Consider the following 21,730-nt stretch of genomic DNA (forward strand, 5'->3'; position numbering starts at 1 on the left):
CCAGTCTCCCTGGAAACTGTTTAAAAATAGTCAGAAGATGTAATGGTCAGGTTAGCCTCCTGGCTGTTATTCACAATGTTTACTTGGAGCTTCAATATTCATGCATCACATTTGATTTTCACCTTGATTTCTCTTCACAAATACATCCACAGCTGTATATATTTCATACGTTACCAATATATACAGACAGCAGATAAAGGTTTTTAATTTCTGTAATTATTTTCTGTCATACTGCATAAAAAAAGGTAAAAGTAAACAGAACCTTACCTCAAAATTAAACTTCATTTCATAAAAAATAAGGCTGTCTCAATGTACTGTTTGACCACGCAGGATGCTTTCAGTAACCAGCTCTGTAACACAGGAAACAAACAAGTTACTTTATTATTCCCCGTCCATTCACTTTGAGATTTCAAGTGCTTTCTACCAGCGCTCTCAAAAGGAAGCAACTCAGGAAACTATGAGCTTCCTTTTCTCTTTTAGAATTGGAACATGCATTGCCAAAGAAAATAGCCTAAGATAATCCAACTCAATGTAGGCTTCCAAATTACTCACATCAAAAATTCATTACAAGTAAGATCCGAGTTCATAGAGGTAAGCACCTTGAAATTGTTGAGTCCCTTGACAAAAAACTTGTAGCATAGGCCTGGGTGTTAACGTAAATAAAGCCATCACAGTCTCTCACAGAGTACTATTTTGCAATTACACTGCTTTTCTATGGCTTAAAGACTCTTTGTGAAGTACCTCAGTGTAGTAAACAGCTAAATAAAATCCTCTCTGGGCTACTTCCCTTCACAGTGCACTCCATTTTGAATGTATAATTGCAGAAAAACAGAGTTAAAGTCTGCTTTCCTTCTATAAGAAAGAGAAGGGGAAAAAATATAACTATTTCAAGGTTTTGGCTGTTTGGGGAAGGTGAGCTTTGTTACTTGGGCTGGTTTTAGGCTTTGCATTCCTCTGCTCCGAGGCTTTGGGGAACTTGTTCTTTGTTTTTAAATTCAAATAAAACCAAATTTAATATGAAAGTTTAATGCTCAACTCATGCAGATGAGCAAATCGGTTGAAACTTAAAAATAAATAGCAACATATATATTTCTTTTTCCATGCAATTTTTTTTTCCATGAAATCAACAATACCTTCTACCTACGTCAATGATTACAAAATTGTCTGGTCACTTTTCCAGGCAAAGCAATATGTCCCAAGAAATAAAAAGCTAGGTTGGATGGGGCCCTGGGGAACTTGATCTCATACCTGATCTAGGGGTTGGCAACCCTGCCTGCAGCAGAGGGGCTGGAACTTGATAATCCTTGAGGTTCCTTCCAACCCAAGCCATTCTACAATTCAAGGACCTAAAGCTTACTGCTAGAAATGACCTGTGTATGTTCCATGCATCCAGACTGCAGTCACAGAAATATTTCATCCTCACTTTTAAGTGTCTTCTGGAGCAACTATCCAAAAATATTCCTTTAGGAACAGCAGGAAGTTGCAGAAAAAAAACTTGCATGGCTGTACAAAAGTCTATGGCGACAATAGAAGACCTGCAGCATTTAAACAACCAAAGTTGGCAAATATGTTGACAAGAGAATAAGTTCAATGTATTTTCCTTGGCAAGGCTGGTTAGAAAGGTGACTCTGTTTTCCTTCCTGTGGACTTCTAAGTAACCTTAACTGTACTGCCAAACAGCTCCTAACTGTAGGTCAGGTCAGAGAAAACACAGCCTGCATCAGGATATTTCAGCATCCAATGGATCATCTGCACAGAAGTTGGCATTACAATAGTTGGCTTTTATAATCAGATGCCTCACCCATGTGTTCAACTTTTCAATGCAGACCAAGTTATTTTAGCGCACACCAAGAAGGTATGTGTAAGCTGAATTATAAGGCACACCATTGGTGAGCACTACGAAGGTTTTCCTGCTAGTATTTAAGGTCAAGACAAAAGCAAGGTCAGTGTTGCTCTGAGTAGCTTCACATGGGAGGTCATTAGATAGGTCATCATGCAAATAATCCAACGGAAGGCAACTTTCGTTTATTTATTGTTGTAAGACGCAAGAGGTCTGTTCAGCACAGCCCATCAATTTGCTAGGCACTATTTCCTGGAAACCACTTTTTCCTTTTTCAAACTTGCACATACTTCTCTCTCTCTCTTTTTTTTTTTTTTTTTAATTTGTTTTAAATGTGATTATAAAGAATTTCAATTACTTTCAACATTTATACCTTTCTTCATCTTCAGCTCTCTGTTATGAGGCTGTGACAGCACCAAACATCAGGTTGGAAGCATTTCACCTTTGCAGAGCCTTCCTCAGCCTCAGCTGAGGTCTTTTGATGCAGACTTGCATCAAAAACCAATGTCTAAAGAACATACCATATTTATGAGACAGCAACAGCAGAAGTAGCAGAGAAATGAATCTGAGTATTGCTGCTTTCTAGTTAAACCTGGCCCCTCAAACAAGTTTTTCAAATTCAATACAAGCTGTTCATTCACCAGGGCTGGGAAGCTGCTTTGAAATCTGCTCTTTTCAGATGCAATTCTGTAATAGCATTTAAAGAAAACCAATCTCTTGCTTTCAAGTTATAAACTGAAAACAGAATTATAGTTCCTCTGCTCTGACAGAACTCAAATTAGATTTTTCTCTGGTTTACCAATGTTAACCCTAAATGTGACTATGAAAGACAGAGGTGAATGAACTGCCCTCAAATGTTTTACGAGGATAGAAGGAACAAAACACCACATTTGCACATATTACTAAAACAATCTAATGATTAGAATATTATGTTTTAAATGAAGTTGTGATTTTGAAACACGAGATTTAATTAAATGAATATTTAACAGAAGAGAAATGTATGAACATGGCAGAGTCTTAAAGAAAAATAAATTGCTTATCCTACGTTCCATTTTAAGTCTGGCTTGAACAAATGTGACTGTGGGAAGAACGTTAACATTTCAAGTGGGCCATTTGCTGCTGAAGATACCATATACTTTAAAAAAAAAACAACAACTTGCCAAGTGACAATTGTAACTAAACAGCCTAAAATGATTAATCACTGCTTATATAGTCTATTGTCCTGACCTGGAATGCAGCCAGAAACAAAACTCAACTGCCCAAAACCCCAGTCAGCAAACCAGCTGCCCCGCACCGTGGGTTCACTATCACTGAGCGCACTCACCAGCATTCTTGGCCTGTTGTGGAGTGAGGCTGATGAGTTGATAAAGCACCGAACACCACAAGTTTACACAAAACTCAATGCGGGTTGAGCATTCCAAGTCTAACTCCTCCCCACTCCTTTTTTCTTTTAAAATCAGCTGCTTATCTATGGATTTATTTTGGCTCAAGTGCTACTAACATTATTCACAGAAAAAACGAATATTGAGGAAAGCAGGAAAGCACAGGGAAAGTGTGATTTCCCAATTCCGTTCCAGAACCCCACGCTGTGAGTTAGAGGTAAACTAACTTTTGGTTGCTCCAAAAGCAATGCCTCCTATTTATTTCATTGGAAGTGACAACAGACATAATGAGCAAAACAACACTGTTTGAGAGGCAAATTCTCAGCTACAAAACACTATTTCTTCAACACAGTCATGACCATTAGCTTTTCATTTTCATCAGCAATGAACAAGTGACTACATGCTGCACTCATAAAAATCTGCACCAGAAGAGGTGACCCACTGTTACTGCTGCCACTGTTGAAACACACCACCCACAGCCCCACTGTGCTCACACCCACTGGTCTCCATTAACATTGAATTTCAGTGGCGCCACTATTTTCTGCATGGAGAAATTCAGTGACAAACCCTTGCTTCATCCACACTTCCATGTCAGACACCATTCTGTCAGAATGCCCCTCTGCTGCTATCTGCGGCACAACAACAAAATGTAGTGAAATACTGGCTGGAAGGTTCAACCTCTACTGCCATACCTCTCTCATCTTCCTCTGATGCTCCTGGCCAACATAATAAAATAGGAGGCATTACTTAAGAGCTGCCCTCATACGATTTCACCCCTCACAGATAGTTCAGGTAGCCTGCATTCCCAAAGCTCTTGGTGCTACTGGATTTTACTTCAGCAGTATTTACAATGGCAGCTCACTGAGACTGTAAATACCAGCCTCCCTGCATACTATGTTGTTCCCGTTCATAAAGTTTCTCTGTGGTTGTACCTTACCAATGTAGGCAAAACTAGCTAATTCCAGGTTATCAGGAAAATCAGGAAACTCCTCACCTTGAATTTGGGAGTTTTTATTGACCTATCTGAATTTCAAACACATTAACTGTGCTTTTTTTTTTTTTTGTAAATCTAGTGGTGCTATCAAACTGTGTGTTGAGTTTGAAGAGTCATTTAACCTCAAAAACCAATTTCTATTGACTAACACCATAATATTAATTAATTTAATCAGCATCTTACACTTCACTGCATTTACTAAAACCATCAAACATTTCTGGGTCTTTTTGTCTTCCATTAGTATCTGTTCAAAATAACCATCACAAACAAACTTGTGTAATACTGCATAGTCAACAGCTGTGTCAGATCTCATAAATGGTCAGAAATCACCTACTCGAAAATGTATTCAGCATATAGTCAATTCTTACTATCCCTCAGCTGAAATTATATTCTCAAATACAATTCTTCCCTTAACATTTGTAACTAAAATAACCTTAACAATATCAAGTTTATGAAAATGGTGCTTCAGTGTGTGCTGAAGTATTCAATCTTCATGAATGAAGGTTTTCCTCCTTCATACCTCACAAGTGGTGGCAATACAGTCTCACAATCACCTGCTAAAAGCCAACTCTCCACCTCAGAGGCTCTAACTACCACTTCACTCTCACAGGTCTTAACCATTGTTCTGAACTTCAAACACTTGTCAGTATTTACCACATCCTATAAACAATGCAATAGCTTGAGGAGGTCTGAATAGACTCAACAGGTAAATTTTGCAACACAAAGGGTAAATACAGTATTAATTTAGTATGTTTTGTATGCAAGGTTGAAGAAATTGCCTGTTGTGACCATTTAAAGCCATCTATACTCTGATGCATTTTCAAGATTACATACATCTCCAGTCTCTTACATGATGACACTGAACTTATTTCTGCAATAAGTGAGAGTAACGCCCTGTGTTTTCACCAACTTCAATTTTTTTGTCAGGCAAGTACTGCTTTCCTCCGGATCAGAGCTCCTCTTTAGTCGTAGGAAATTCTCCTTCCCCAGACTTCTATTCCGTAATCTTCATATGGAGTTGTCATTTGAACCCTCTACATAACAAGCTCTAATTTTGTTGCCTGCTAGGAAGAGAAGATCTCGCTTAATGTGTTCAATTATCCCTGTGGGAGTTGGAAAGCAAAGAAGGTTTACCAAACTACAAATATTAACTTACTTCCACTTTATTATTACTACTATAGAAAAAGCTACAGCAAATACTCACATTCAGTCACGGTTGTTAAGTTCTTTGAAATGCATGTGCCCGGAACAGTATGTCATCCTGGCATCAAATTGCAATGCCTTCCTTTGATGACAGAAAGCAAGTTTGACTTGACTGATTCACCAGAGTAATGTGAAATATAAGACAGTCATGCTTTACTACCCTCCTGAGGAAACAGGCACCTGTCAAACTCACCTATACTTCCATCACGATGTGAACAATTTTTGCCTTACAAAATGTTCAGAGTCTGGCAATGATCAACCACTGAACATAAGCCAGGCTCACAATGCCTGCAAGGAGTTTGCTAGAATAGCCTTTTAAAAACAGAACTAAACTTTTTTCCAATAGTGTGATACATAGTAAATGAAACTTACAGATAATGATGTGAAATAACACACTTTTGAACCACGAGTACCCAAAAGTTTCTACATCAAGGAACCATTCCCACTAACAGTAACTTTTGATCTTTCCTGATTTGGCACCTGCACTGAAGTTACCCTTTATTTAGAACTAGATAAACTGTAAGCTGTTCAACTGTAAACAAGAAGTTACACCTATTTCTCATGGAAGCATAAGAAGTAGCTCACATCAGTACACTTGAACTTCCTGCTGACTTGGACTTAAGTCAGAATTTAGATTCCTTACCCAATTATGCTGATACACACTACAGTAACAACTATTCAGCAACCCTTGACAAAGACTCGCTGGTTCAGCTGAAGCTATTCAACCTCAGCAATTCTATTACAATATAAATAAGCAACAGCATATTTGCATTGTCTTCATAAAAAAGAAAGCATGAATTCAACTGTCATAACTAATTACTATCAAAAAAAATATACGGGAACTTCTTTTTCCTGTACTATTAAGTCATGAATTTCTCAGGTTGCAAACATTTCTACATAAGCAACATTTACAGTAGGTTTGCATTCCCCTTCAATGTACTCATCCAAAGAAGGGGTAACAACCCATGATATAACAATTTCCGCTCCCAATCACCATTCAAGCTTTCCCCTTCAAAACAATGTATTTAACCTCCAAATACCTCTTCTCCCCCTCCACCTCTCCAAGAATAAAAAATATCCATTTATTAACTCTCCAACATTAACCTATTCTTACAACTGGGTTAAAAAAAGAATATCCTATACAGCAATTGCAACCACCACCATTTTTGTATTTTGGCTTTATTAAACTTTCTGAGAAAAAATAACTAAAATTTTCTTGTTAATCTGCTTAACACATGGTAGATTTTAACCCCATAGAAAATAAAACTACCACCAGATTTGACTTAAATTAATATCACATTAAAGCTTTGACTCACACAAAACTCAAGCATACCAGGTGAGCTACAAAGCGGTCTTGAACATGGCCTACTGCAGTACATACCCCAAGTACAGTGGTGATGACACATTTCAACAAGTACGTTCACCTTCAAAGTACATGCTGTGAAGCAGTTATCTAAACGTAAAGACATTTAGCACTCATCATCAACAAGAATTAGCATGTAGACATTTTAGAGACTGCAAAAAATTCACAAGCTACATGCATTACAAAAAGATGTTAAATTCAAGATATTTAAAAACAACAAAAAAAAGATAATATATAAGGCTTCACTGAATCTCCAGTTTCATAACTAGCAACTCACCTACGTGTGCTGCTGAGTAGGTGCAGAAGAATCATCATGGGCTTGAAGCTGCATGAAGTTAGTAAGCAAGCATGTGAGAATGAGAGGGATCTACATGGCCAGCCCATTTCTTCACAACAAGCACTAAAAAGCATAGGTAAAACAAGAAATAGCGTGTACTTCTAAAACTAAGTTTAGCATTGAAGCACAAGCTACTATTTAACTAGAATAAATAATACATGTATCTGTAGCCACTTTTAAGCTCCAAAATGAGCTAACTGCTGTAAATATGTTGCCTGTACACTTGTATTTTTAGGCTCAGTGGGCAGCAGTGCTCTTGGGGTCAAGATACAGCTCCAAGAAAACAGAGGCAGAACTTAAAATTGGATGCCAATCAACACACTACTTCTTCACCCTGAGTCTAGATAGTTCAGGCTATGTAATCCCCTCACATGCTGTACATTTCAGTGTCTGGTTGACATCAATCTGGTTGAATCAGATTTCTAATAATGTATTTCATGCAAAAAACTACACAGGCCTTTCAGCAGGCTCAGTTTGCAAGTTTCATAAACATTAAGAATTGAGGTGTTTCACCACTCATTTCCTATATATGCACTGAGGATTTATTTAACGTAAGAACACTAAGATGCAACAGTGCTAAAGTACAGCTAAAAAAATGCACCTTCCTGTATAGTCTTTTTAAAAGTCGAGCAGAAGGGTGACATTTCTAGGGATGGATCCCATGCACGAATAAAGAGCACACATAAGAAAACAGATAGCAAAGAACACCAACATATGAAGTTTCAGAGCTGGCATTACCCTTGAACTATTCCTAGTCCTGGTGTTCACTGTTATTTACAATAGAACGTTTTCAGAGACCTGCTGTCCACCTGCAGATTATCACTTAGTACTGACACAGCAGAGATGAATTTAGATTCAGATATGCACACTGGCACTGAGTTCTAGACACTGAAGACTGAAAGTGATGGCTCCTTGACAAATGACTTCACGACTTATGGTCGGTTCTCATGGAAAGTAACAGATTCAGTTAAAACCTGAGCCTTATCCACCAAGTTACTGCATCTCAGCTAAGAGACTGCAGTTTACAAACAAATGCAATCCTCAAGTTTGAGGCCCATAACACTTGAAATTCAGAAGATTTAGCGGTGACCTCCTGGCTGCACTGGTTTTTAATGCTGCCATCATTAACTTTTTTCTGTTTCACTCTCCTTCATCTGGACTCTGTTCTACAGCTCTAGTTACCAACTAGACAGAGTAGCGGTGTGGTTCTAAAGGAGTGATCATAAACAGGGCTTTATTCAAACTGTAAATAGCTTCAAAGCTTTCATCCATCTTTCTTCCCTCAGTACTGGCAGCAACAAGTAGGTTTAATCTTTCTGCAGACATGGACAGCAGACATTCTTATTCACTGCTGCTATTGTTCGCAATGGAACTGCAGGCTGTTGCTATTGTTAGTGGTGCTATTACTAGTTAATGAACACAAACTGCGTGGGCCACAGAAATCCTTGCAGGAAGAGTAATAGAGGTGATTGACTCCAATTACAGACAGTCAAACAGGTAAAGTTTATTGTATTACCAATATTTTATTTACTCACGTAAGTCATTTTTACAATTGATAATACAAGGTTATAATGAAGTTACAAGATTGTCTCCAATGTGACCACTTCCACCCTGAATCATCATGTTAAATTCATATGGAACTTTGGCTAAATGCCTGCACAAAAAGTCACCAGCAATATGTGTAGCAACAGTTTCAGGATCTCAGGTTTATGCCCAGGACTGGTGCCTGAGCTGGATAAACAATAAAAATAAAAATAATTCTTCAAAGGACTGGAAAAAAAAAAATAAAATCAATACTACAAGGTTTGTGTTTACATAATTTCCTCACAGTATGTTACCACAACAGGAAAACTGCTATTCTCATGGTGTACTTCTCAAACTGTCTATGTTCAGCACAACACATTCCAACAAAACTACAGTCCGTTTACACTGTAGCAAACAAAGCATACGATTTATCTCTTTGGCATGGCTAAAGAGGAGTTTGCCAACTTTCCAAACATTCCTCGAAAGCTGGGTTGCTCTATATTTGCATCCTGAAGGTTAGTACAGTATTGTTTTAGAAACTCTAGAACGTGTTGGAAATTCATTCTCAATATAAACAACCCGGATTTTTATTTTCATACCATCTTCACTGTTTCACTAAGGTGAAGTCATTCTACTTAAGAGCAGTGCTTTGTATCCTTACCTTCAGATAAAGCTATTTAACACTTATTTTAGGCAACATATTAACTATCCTGATGGTAAGAATCGTACTAGAGTAACATACTTATATACCAAAAGTTTCCATGTGCCTCCCTCTCCAAATAACAGCCATTTATTCAAGTCAGGAAGGTCTCATCAAACAGGTTAAGCAGCTTAATGGCTATTTAACAGATTAGGGATTCATTTTCTTGCAAGAGGTACAATTCTTTTGATACCATTTGAAAAAGAAAGAACTTAAGCAGTTTTATCACTGCTACTTATTAGAATTCTCCAATGGCTAAGAAATCAGTAGCTGTATGAAGTGTACACATAACTGTTGTACACCACATCAGACAAAGTTTCTTTCAGCCTGCTGTGTCTTAGGGGACCATAAGTTAACACTCCAGAAAAAAAAAAACCAGCACATCTTCAGGTCCTAGCATCACCATATTTTTACGCTTATTACTTTACAGCAGCATTCACACTGCCCCAGGAGACACTACTTGGAATCACCATCTAAATGCGTGAAGAAGAGGCAATGTTGAAAACACTTATGTAAGATATGCATGCTCCTTATACACTTCACTGAAATCAAAGACAAAAGAAGTTGAGCTTCCCTGCCACTCCACCATGCCATAAAAGAAAGATGTCTCCTTTTGACTGAACTAAGCTTTCTCATGTGTTTCTGGGCTGAGGCACTATCCAAACTATGTAGGAGAACACAAAATAGCGCATTTCAGAATGAGTTATCTATTTCTAACTACATACTCTAAGTTTTGTTTGCTTGTGTTTCCCTCCCCCCCAGTTTATATTTATTCAGTAATATAAAGAACAAGTAGGACTCCATCACACTTCCGCTCTGAAATGATCTTTGTCAGATCCTTGAACTGAATCAACCCTCCAGTTATGTATACAGGTCATTAACTCAGAGATGTCTCTCACTCCATGTGAGCATCCACATAGCTGTGACTGTGCTCCAGCAAGTTGACATGGCTAAAAAACAAACGAGCAAAAGAACAACACACAAAAACCCACAAACCACATTTCAGCAACAAGTCGAGGTCTTCCTACAGAAGAGTAGACTGAAACTTGCCTAAAATTTCCACCAAAAAATCTACCAAAAACTGTTTCCACTGGTTTTGTATTCATTTTCCTAGAGTTTCAGAAAGGAAAAAAAAAAAACAAAAAAACCCCAAGCAATTCACTGGATGGTCTTCTTGGAACACGTCGATGTGTCACTATGACTGCCTCACAGTCTGCACAGAACTTAGTCTTGAGAGAAAGAGGCAAAACCATTGCACTCTTAGTCTCCAGTACGCCATAGCACTGCAGCATCTTCAGAATGTTATACAGTTGCTATCTGAATTCCAAAGTTACTTCATACACCATATGCCCAAGGGACTGATTCCCCTGCATTCTGAAAGCACATCTGAACTGCCTATCGTTTCCAGATTTCAAAAGGAGAAATTACTGTTATAACTCAGCTGGGTTGTCTTAAAAGCCCTGCTAAAAGCTCTCTGGTTTTCATCCCAGTGTCTTACTTCAGATTAAATACATTTCCTGTGTAATAATTTTCCAAATATATAAAGCTCATATTCAAGTCTTGGGCAATACAATTCACGTAATAAGAAAAAAGGAACATAACAGCATTTCCACTGCAGTTTGCTTCAAATACCTGCAAAATATTTGGGAACATCAGCTGCTGCACATACTGCTTCCTAATCAAGGATCTGAAACACTACATTCAGAATTTGCAATAAACACAGAATTTGATAATCATGACTAGCGTCCAGTTCTGCACCTTATGGCATTATCATACCAAGCTAGCACTTAGGTAAAAAATGATTTCACTGCCCCAGATACACAACTGAAGTCAAACAAGTGCAACAGCCAACACAGAGACCTGCTCAAGTTAATGATAAATGAAGCTGATGTATAATATCACCAGATCTGCAGATCTAGCAATGTCACAGCCCAGCTACCAGCCTGATCCTAGCTATCAGCACAGACACTAGTCAGGCTGCAAAAAAAAAAAAAAAAAAAAAAAAAAAAATCAGGAATTTACCCAGACAGCTTTTCCACCCTAAAGTCACAGGCCATAAAATTAAAATACAGGAATCTACTCAGAATACAACTGGTTTTGTTGAATGCAACAACTAAAATACCTGTTCGGGAACGTTAACTTTCTCCATAGACTACAGGAATGCAAGAACCAACATTAAGTAAATGATTACCACGGAGCTAGGCATAAACCATTTGAATGAACGGAGGAGCTGAGCGTGTCCAGGAAAAATGGTAACATTATGCAACTGTTTTTTAGTAGATAGAATTTTGCAGGTTGATAGGACAAACAGTGTGGTCAGAAATGAAATTCCATCTTTGTTGCTGTTTCTAACCCTGTGCATCAGTTCCTACATGGATTTTGTCATGAAAAATTTAAAGCACTCCTGATTAACCCACTTCTGTCACAGCATGCTTAAAAACAAAGCTCCTGACTTGGCAGAAAATTCAGAGCAGCCCAAGTGAGGGATACAGTGCAGACAAAGCGAGAAGCCAGCAAGAGAACTGAGCTACTACTGAGCCTGGTGTTAGATAATTGTCTGCCAGCTAAAACAGTTATTGAAGCAATATTTAGCATGCATTTTCAGGAGTCTAACATGAAACCAGATAGTACAAGACTACAAAAGTGTTTCTTAAAATCAACTACCTATTTATCAATTTACTCAAAGAGGAAGATAGCCGCAGAATGTCCTTCAGCATGAGTTTAACATCATTCACCATTGTTTTCTGAGTTGATTTTCACTCCAGCTGCTCTCATGAAGGATGAGCACTCAAGTCTCCTGTCACTAGGTGTGACTGACTAGTCAGATAGCACTTCGCTGTACAGATAGATGGCCAACAAGCTTTTAAAAGCAACTCAAACCAAGAATATCAAAGCCGAGCCTTGCCTCTTTACTGACAAGGCTAAGGAGGGCCATGAAGGAAGAACTACATCTCTGGTTGACATATTTCCCTCTGGCACGTTGTCCTGACCATGCAACCTGCAGGCATTTAGGAAGGGCAACTTTTATCTTCGTGCAAAAGCAATTGTGGACAGAACAGTGAGAGCATGGAGGAAGGCAGATCAAGTTTTATACTTACAAGTACCTCTGCACAATTAAAGAGAAAACTAAATGAAATATAGCCCTAATGTAGCTTAAAGAGACACATAGATAGGATGAGTAACACAGAATTGCAGAGATGGAAGAAAGTGAGGCCTGCAACACACTGAGCTCAGAAGAGGAACAGCATAAAAGAAATCAGAACAATATTAGGCTTTTTCACTGTAAAGGTGCCAAAAGCACCCCCAGTGTAATGTAGGCTGTGAGGCAGCTTATCAGTCTCCCAGAGACCTGGACACTCTTCCTCTTAGAAGCACAGTTTCACTGAAATTTTCCTCTTCAAGTTGCAATGGAGATTTTCCCTTTAACTTTCATTTACAGCAGCAACTGCTCCGCAACAGCTTTCCAGTTCCACCCACCAGACTCTGCTTTGAAACACCAATTCTCACAACATTTTCCAAGCCTCTCCCTTGTTCTCCACTGGGACTTAACAAGCTCTCCCAGCTTTGCCAGTGATCCAAGAAATTAGCAGTTGCTGCTGTCGTGCAGTCCATTTTTTACTGATTTCTGCATGCAGTCACATAACATTACCTCACTGGGGACTACTATTACTAAGCTGTCAGTCCTGAGAAGCTCCAGTAATTACAGAGATGCCCTGGCCTCAAATTACCTTTCGACGAGGACAGCATATTAGCAACCAAGCAATACTACCCACTGCAAAATAAGGCTGAACACTGACAGTAATTAAATGACAACTACAAAAAATTAGAAAAGTTGCATTTTACTTTCACATCTTCCTTTTTGGTTCCAAAATCCCTGCTTTATTTCAAGTTCACCAGAACAAACCTGCACTGCAATTCCTGAGCCCTTCTTTCCCACTGAAGATGCTGGACACAGTGGTAGGAGTTTCAGAGCAACAAGAAAAGGTCTCAATAACTGAAGCACATTTCAGCCACAGTGAAAATTACAGTTGTGATCTCAGTTTTACCAAATTTTGGTAATGTGATACAAGTTCACTCAGTACTTGAATAAGGCCCGAAGTATGAAATCCATGATTCTGTGGCTATTAACTCAAAAAAGAAAATATTCAAAGGGCACTTGCTCAACATTAAATACTGTAGCAACAACGAATCTCCAAAAATGAAACATAACTCGCAAAACAGCTCAGTGGACTAACATCATCCCGTCTCCCACAGAATTCCTCCTCCCACACAACTGCAAGTTTGAAACATATTCAAAATGGATGTTATCCTAGATTTTCTTCAACTGAAAGTAAGATTTGTGGACAATACTCACTCTGCAATGTTAATCAGCAAGTAATTAAGTTTACAAACAAAGGTTTTTAAAACAAAAGTACCAACTGCAAGTTAAGTACTTGCTGCACTATACAATACATGCTAAAAATAACCAGAAATATAATTTATTTTACTAAACAAACTAGTCGTCATGGTATTTCTCTTTTATTTATTAAGAATACATGATGTTAGGCTGGCCAACAGAATGACGTAAAAGCTTTGAGCGCTCTTAGGCAATTTTGTTGTTTGGGGAAGGGCCTACTTAAAATACCAGTGAAAGCAATGTCTTTCATGCAAAAAATTAAAAATCTAAAAAACAATCAGGTTAGCTCAAGATTTAGTCTGCATGCATCAGGCAAGATGTGTCAGCTTATATGCATACTTGTTAAGGATCTGTGCTGGTAGGCACGCCTTATAACTTCTATATGCTATGCACACTTGGTTAGCGTACATTCAGATCCAATTAGCAGGTCATTGGACAGCTGTTTGAAATCCTCATTTAATCACTTCTAACCAAAGATTTTAGTTTGATTTGCTACGTATCAGATGGAGCATCATGTGTTTGAACTCAGGAAAAGCCAGGCACTCTTAAGAAACCTTCAGTACAATTTAGTAAGGCCGACATGAATGCTCATCTCTTACCACTACACTGAACCAGTTTTTCAGGTAGTTTTTAAGAAATGCTGGAAAAACTGTTTCTACACAAACCTTCTTTGCTGTCTTAAAAAGCAAAGCAGCTCCTCCACACTCTAGGAAGCCTTTGTACTTATTTGTAATAACCATCAAAAAGCACCAGTCTTACACCTCTTTAAGATTCAACTTGTTCACAGCAGAAACTGCCATGTTACACAACAAGTCACCTCAAGGCCACATCAGCACTCAAATGGCTTTTCTAAGAAGACATAGAAATGAAGAGGGTGACTTGAACCTACCTGATAAATATTGAGGACTGCAAATAGCAGTTTCTGAAACAGTTTCATTACAGTGCAGAAAACCAAAACTGACTGAAATGTTTTAAGAAGCAGGCATCCTATTCATTTCCTATTTGCAGCCTTACAGAGACGAGGTCACTTCTACCAGCCCACAGTTTTACATAAACATCTCTAACTTTGCTACAACCGTCAAGAAAATGGCCTCACATCCAGGTCCATTTTGCAGATGTTGGTTTGCAATTAACATGCATTAGAATATGGCTGACCTGGGAGGGGCCTACAAGGATCACCTGGTCCAGCTGCCTGAGAACTTCAGAGCTAACCAAAAACTAAAGCATATCATTGAGGGCATTATGTCCTGAACGGGCACGTCCAACCTGAGGCCCACATGCAGCCCACTCCCTGCCCCATCCCATCATGGCAGCAGCTGGCACAAGGTCACCACTCGGCAGAAACCAGACTTCCCATTGTGACAAAGCAATTTGAAAACAAGATTCAAGATTGCAAAAAAATTACTTTTTTCCTGGTATATATGCAACACCATTTTCAGTCAGCATAAATACAAGACCTACTAGGTACCTACTATGTAGGAAAAAACAATGAAATGTAAAGGTTGCTGCATAACTACCTAAAGACTCACCTGTGAAATTCAGTTTGCAAAACTACCTCCCACTTTCTAGCTCTCTCTCTCCTCAGTACAACATTTAATGTGCTCAGAGTCATTGAGGAGACTCCTACATGAAAACTGATCTAGTTTAAAATCTGGGCGTAATTCAGCTGCCAGAAACACAAGTCATCATCCTACCTCTGGAATACAGTACCAGATTTACTGTTGGAAGTTAGCAGAGAAAGGTTTGATGAAGAGTAGAGCCTAAAGAGTACCAATTTTCTCAATAGCATTGTACAACCCATATACTCAATTGCCACCACAGAGGCTTTTGTCAAGAGATGGCTTTCCCCCCATTCCACGTTTTATAACTAGACAAAATTGAACTGCTTAATTAACAAGTAAAATTTTATGCAGCAATTGTACCAAAATCCACACTGACCATGTATTTCCACATTAACATTCAATTAACACATTTCACTGCCATCACCACTATCATTAAATGGAGCAAGAGGAGACATCTTTTGGCCGTATTGGCGTTATGACAAATAATGTGTCTTATACTCACTTATACTCAACCCAACACCTTACTACTTAAGCTTTTGCATATCCACCACAAACTAAACATTATTGTTATCCTAAATTGATTTGCTTCGTATTAACATTGTTATACTCACACTAATACACCTAACAGGGTCTCAGGCAAGCACAAGAATAAACCGAAATTCAGTAGAGTAGAATCATATTGCAGAAATAACATGACCTCATGAAAAAAAGGACTGTTTTCTTTCTGTACCCCTGAAAGATTGAGGCCATCATTATTTGGAAAGTTAATTTCTGAATGCTGAACTTACCAGCACTGCTTCAAGGATATATTTAGCTGCTATACTGTAGCTCTCATCTCAGATTACACTACTACACAAGTTTAAAAGCAACACGTGTTCATAAGCTGTTAAGAGTAAACATGCTAGCCCTAAGGAAAAGTTTGTGTGGACTAGGCTAACCCACATGTACGTGTAAAGCTTAGGCATTACAGAGGAGGACTTCAGTAACTAGTTTATCACACTTTTTGTCTCTCAAAAGGTACTTGCAAACTAATTTCTCTGTTTACGACTAGAAGGGATGAATAACTCCCCTCATTACTGGAGAATAGACTTTCCAAAACAGGCAGATAGAAATAGACACAACATACTCTCCTCTCACAGGCTCAGCTTTCTTTCCAAGTCCTTTATCCTTGAAAAGGCAATGATCCACACAAATCACATAAGAGAAACGATCAGAATTGGGTATTCACTTTGTATGCCCAAGCCAAGAAATCCTTCCCAGCCTAACACTGCAAAGCTCAGAAGTCAGAGTGGTTCAGCAGCATTCTCTCTATGGATATGGTAAGGCAGGAAATGTGCAGCCTTAACAAGCATCAGTAACACATGCAATCTGAAAGCCAAAGAGAAGAAAACAGTAGGCTGAAGGAGAAAGACACTGGAAAGAGTTTGACAGCAGTTCTTCCTTCTACACAGTACATTTGAAAAGACAGTTTGTGGCAGCCTCACTTGATGATATGAAGTATTTTAAGCCACAGGAGTCTGAACCACAATCTTCTGTAGAAGAGACCACTTATCTGCTCCCCAAAAAGCTGCTTTTAAAAAGAGAGAGAGAGAGAGAGGTAACATGTATTACAAATAAAAGAAAAAAAGATTACATTTTCATTCCTCTGTAGTATTTTCATCATCTTCAACTTTGGAAAGTCTCAGTGCCTCTCTGTTCAGAATATTTAGAAGTCAAGAGTTTTAACCCATGAGTTCAACTTAGTTTAAAACTCAAACTGTCCAAGTTATTTCTTATTTCTGCAATAAATATCAACACCTGATGATTTAGCATCCATCTGCAGAATGAACTATGGAGAAGTTCAATCAAATAAATCATTCTTTACATAAAATCTCTGTAAGAAGAGCCAGAATTTTGAGTTCAACACGCACACACACCATGGGACACAGTAAGTTATCCAGAATAAAAGGATAACATGGCAAAGTTCATTAAGAAGCAAGATCTACAGTTTAAACTCACTTTTAAGTTTCACTATCCAACATTAAGCAGTTTTGAACACATGCTTACTTGCTCTGCAATAGAACAGCCAATCACTCCCTGCAATAGCTGTGTTTATCAGCATGTAAACAGTCACAGCCTGAAAGATAATAAATATGTATCAGTACAGCAGTAAGGACATGAAGTGATCTTTAGTGGGGAAAATCCCAGGCAAGACTGAGTGGTCATACTTCATAAACAAGTTGGCACTCAAATAAATAAGCAAAGCTTATATTAAGAATCAACTGTATCAACACAATAAAGTCATGTCAGAGGAGAGAGAAATGACAGCGGAGAATAAGTGACAGTTTTATTCACACACAAGAATTATTGTGCCTAGAAATAATCTCAAATAAAACACTTAGAAAGCTAAACTACCACACCACTCATCATTAAAGAAAATTCAAAGCACTGTTACATGATGAAGGAATGACAATTTCAGATTGGCATAACAGATGAAGACATAACAGATTCTCTCAAAGGGATGACACTCTGAAAGCACAAAAAGAACCGCAGTTTCCAGTCACATGTGAAGCACATTTAGACTAAAATGCTTTCATGTTCCTTCCTCCAGTCATCATACAGTTGATGGTAAACATAATCCAGTATTTCCTATTTCCAAACTGCCACAGTATGAAATACTTGCAACAACACTGTTTTTTTCTTGTTCAAATGTTTCTCTAGAATCTAAATATTGCAGGATGACAGTTGTTTGAAAGACCAAGTGGTTAGTATGGCATACCCAGTAAGGAACACCTTAGAGACCATACTAGAGACAAACACTTCTTTCTTTTCCAGTATTCTTGCTAAAATTATTAATTTAGCACCCATTACTTGAATTCTCCATTTCTCCATGGGTAATGCACCATTTCTGCCAGAATATTTGTTCAAATATAGCTGTTACACTTTGCAACAACACACCAGTGCAAAACAGCAAAGGCTATGTCATGGGGACCCAACAGCCTCCCCAGCCTACTTATTTTAGGGACCCATATTAAGTTGTCTGAAATAACAGACATGAAACATTACATTCAGCTGTTCATTGAAGCAAACATACACTGGAGATGACACACTTGAATGCCTAAGCTAGAAAGACCTTTGAAACGTCTGCTAAAACTCCAGCTAGAGAGATGTCCAGAAAGGGAACCAGTGAAGAACAGACAAAGCAACAGAGCTTGCTGAGCATGAGATCAGTGAGGGAACCAAATCAACTGCTACGACGCTTCAGTTTCTGAAGCCAGCCTTGGCATACTGACAGAAATATTTCATCTAATGTGGCACTCCTTGGTCATTTCGAAAGAACACAGCTTGGACTGCTAAAGCTGTTTCCAAACTAAGCAACTGCAACAAAATAAATCACAAACAAGATCTTCCCATGCTTTTATCATGCACCACTATACTAACGAACACAGGCTAAATGCATAGGTATGAGGTGAAACACCACAGACACTACACAATATCCTGTCAAAGACAAAAATTCCTAATATGTAACTTCAGATTATCAAATTACATCCTACTATATTCAGTCAGCTTAAAGTTAACATGCTAACTCTACAATCTTTCCTTACAGGATGCAGAGCTTTAAATGAAAGCAAAGTATTCCCCCCATACCACAGTACTTACAGATTCTTTTAAGCCAATCGGGGATCTCAGAATACTGGAACGGATAAACAGAAAAGTCCAGCAGCAAGCAAGACCTTCATGTTGTCCCATAGCGTAGTACTGTTGGAGGGACCACCACCACCCCTTGTCTTCACCTTCCCCTTCCCCCCCCACCAAAAAAAAAAACAAGCTGACAAAAGCAGCACCATTTTAAATATTCTAAATGAAAAAGTGAAAGCAACAGCAAGTTATGTCATTGCTCTTCAGAGTAACAGGCACACCAAGCCAAATAACAAAGAAAACAAAGCCTTGAAATATGGCAGTAAAATGACCCATACTCTAGTTCTTCAAAGTTAAGTTATTAGCAAACCAGGAATGAAGAGACCTAACGTCAGCAACTGCTATCCAAGCACATACAAGGAACTGTGAATAGACAGGGTTTGATCAACACCCCTCAGAGTGAAGATGAAAAGAGAAAGAGGAAACTCTTGATAGACAATAGTTTTAAGATCTGTAGTGTCACTATTTATATCACCCAACGCTTGTGGGTAGGAAAATTATCATTATTTTCAAGATGACTGTGATAAACTACAGGAAATCTGCAAGTCCTCAGGCACCTCAAAGTTGCTTGCAAATCCAGTTTTAAACACCAGTCATTTTTCCTTGCTGATATCTGACAGTTTGAAGATCATATACTTCAAGGTAGTCAAAATCCACAATGTTTTGGCCAAATCATAACAGAATACCATTTAAAAATGCTGTATTTTAGAAGCTTTTTTAAAAGGCTATATTTTACTCTCACACAACTCATCCATTTGACATTAACACACTTGGGCTAAAACTTCACATAAGCAAACTAAGCAAAAACTTACACTGGAGCTCGTAAAGGAATAAGCACTGCAACAGAAAGAAATACTTTCAGCCTACAAGTATTTGAGCATTGGTGCTAAGGTGTAAACTTAATAAGAAATACACAGTCTACAGCGGAGGTGCTATTTCATAGACTTCATCTCCCTTTCAAACTGCTGGAATCCAGATTACATGGGTCTAACAAATAACTTTTCTGATTCAAGTAACAGCCTTTGAAACTTGTAACATACTAAATTTTAAGAATTACTTGCAGTGTTTCAACATCTTAGAAGTCAGTGATGCTGCTTATCCAGTGATGCAAATACACATGCAACCACGTATAAGCATGCAGATATGCACGATAACACAGCGTACCTTTTATTCCTCACTGGCTTCATTACTCCCAGTAACAAACAGACCACTGCTGCACACAGTTTGAGGCTCCAAGGATTATTTTACAAGCAGTTAGCTTTTCACAAAAAGATCTAGAAAATGAAGTCATTTGTTTGTCTTGAAACTATAGCAGCCGTCATTACTACTCACTTTACAATTGTTGCTCATCTGTGTAATAAGCTGGACATTACAGAAGGCAATCATTCACAGCATGACCGTCTTGATTGCTTACCCTCCAACACAGAAGAGGATCAGATTCCACTATTCTATATACTCAGGGTAGTCTACAAAACCAAGAAAGTAATGTAAGATAATACCTTTTCCCCTTTGATTATAATATCTGAAAGTGCCTTTCAGTTTTAAGGCTCAGCAGAGGAAGGTACTTCACAGACAAAATGGATGAACTAAAAGCCATTTCATCTAACATCTTTACAGATAAGGGCAGTAAGAGTTTCATCTAAGAAAGCTGAAGGCATACCAGAAATAACTGGGGATTCAAAGCAAACCTACACTACAATCTACTTTTAGTTTACCTTTTGTCCTTACTGGAACTATCATACCCTTCTTGACATAAGACTAAAACCTTACTTTATTTCCTTCTCCCACAGATTTGTCTGTTGCCTGGCTCAAAATCAAAAATATAGGTTGACATTGAGAAAGCCTGAACTACACCTAAAACTTTGACTAATCTACTAATCAAGTATCTGCAGCTGTAACAGAAAACTGCATGTGATTTTTCTACTAGAGGAATGCTAACTAGAGATCAACATAAAGCTCATGGAGCAGACATTCGGTATCGTTTCCTCACACATCATTTAGATGTTTAAGACAGACAAGATCCTTCCTCATATCTATATTCAACTCATGCAAATACTAAGACAGAACTCTATATCCTCTGCCACCAGGCTGATGATGTCAAGCAGCAAAAGCATCTCCTCTAGAAACAAAGTCATTTATTTCAATCAGTGAACCCCATGATGTGCCATCAGTCAACTTGAATAAGCATACTTATTGAAACTCTAACTGTTACGAAAGCTTCTACCTGGAAGCAGTGAAAATTATCTGAAAGGAACAACATTCAGCGTGGAAAAACTACTCAGCAGACTCCTTATAAACAGGTGACAGATGTTCACTTTCAACAGCTTCCTTTTAACATTAATCATAGAGGCTTGCTATAATTTGTCTTGGTTACTTTGTAATATCAATACTACCAGCCTTAAAGACATGAGATGTCATTTGACAAAAGGCATAAGAAGGCTTCCACTTTATCACTCAATAGGAAAGAACTGAGTATCAGCCTATGAGAAATGATCAGCTGTCTCACTGTATTAAAAAGTTTAATCTAAGCAACTCTCATATTACTTGGTTGTCACACGACAGCAGATAAGTCATTATCAATACACTCTCACTGTTTTATCGCAACCAAACACACCATACATTTGTTTCCTCCCCTTAGTTTTCTCAGAACTGACTTGAAAATGTTTCCTCACTCATTATGATCCATAAGGATGAATAATGAGAAAAAAATAAAATTACATAAAAAGATTCAAAAGTTACCAGATAGTATAA

The 21,730-nt window shown here is 38.2% G+C and overlaps 1 protein-coding gene across 19 annotated transcripts in view; it reads right to left on the reverse strand.

Moving 5' to 3' along the window:
- TLN2 (talin 2) overlaps positions 1-21,730 on the reverse strand; it is a 141,851-nt gene that overhangs the window by 99,648 nt on the left and 20,473 nt on the right. For 13 of the 19 annotated variants that reach the window (XM_040706785.2, XM_040706789.2, XM_003641877.6 and 10 more), the window contains one exon: positions 268-350. The gene's annotated coding sequence lies outside the window, so the exon portion shown is untranslated. Of the gene's footprint in view, positions 1-267; positions 351-7,059; positions 16,123-17,347; positions 17,418-21,730 lie in introns of those variants that run through there. The other 6 variants (XM_046899233.1, XM_046899225.1, XM_046899230.1 and 3 more) reach the window with 3 other exon arrangements.

The sequence above is a fragment of the Gallus gallus genome, chromosome 10 (genome assembly GCF_016699485.2).
Source record: "Gallus gallus isolate bGalGal1 chromosome 10, bGalGal1.mat.broiler.GRCg7b, whole genome shotgun sequence".
In the NCBI taxonomy this organism is placed as follows: Eukaryota; Metazoa; Chordata; class Aves; order Galliformes; family Phasianidae; genus Gallus; species Gallus gallus.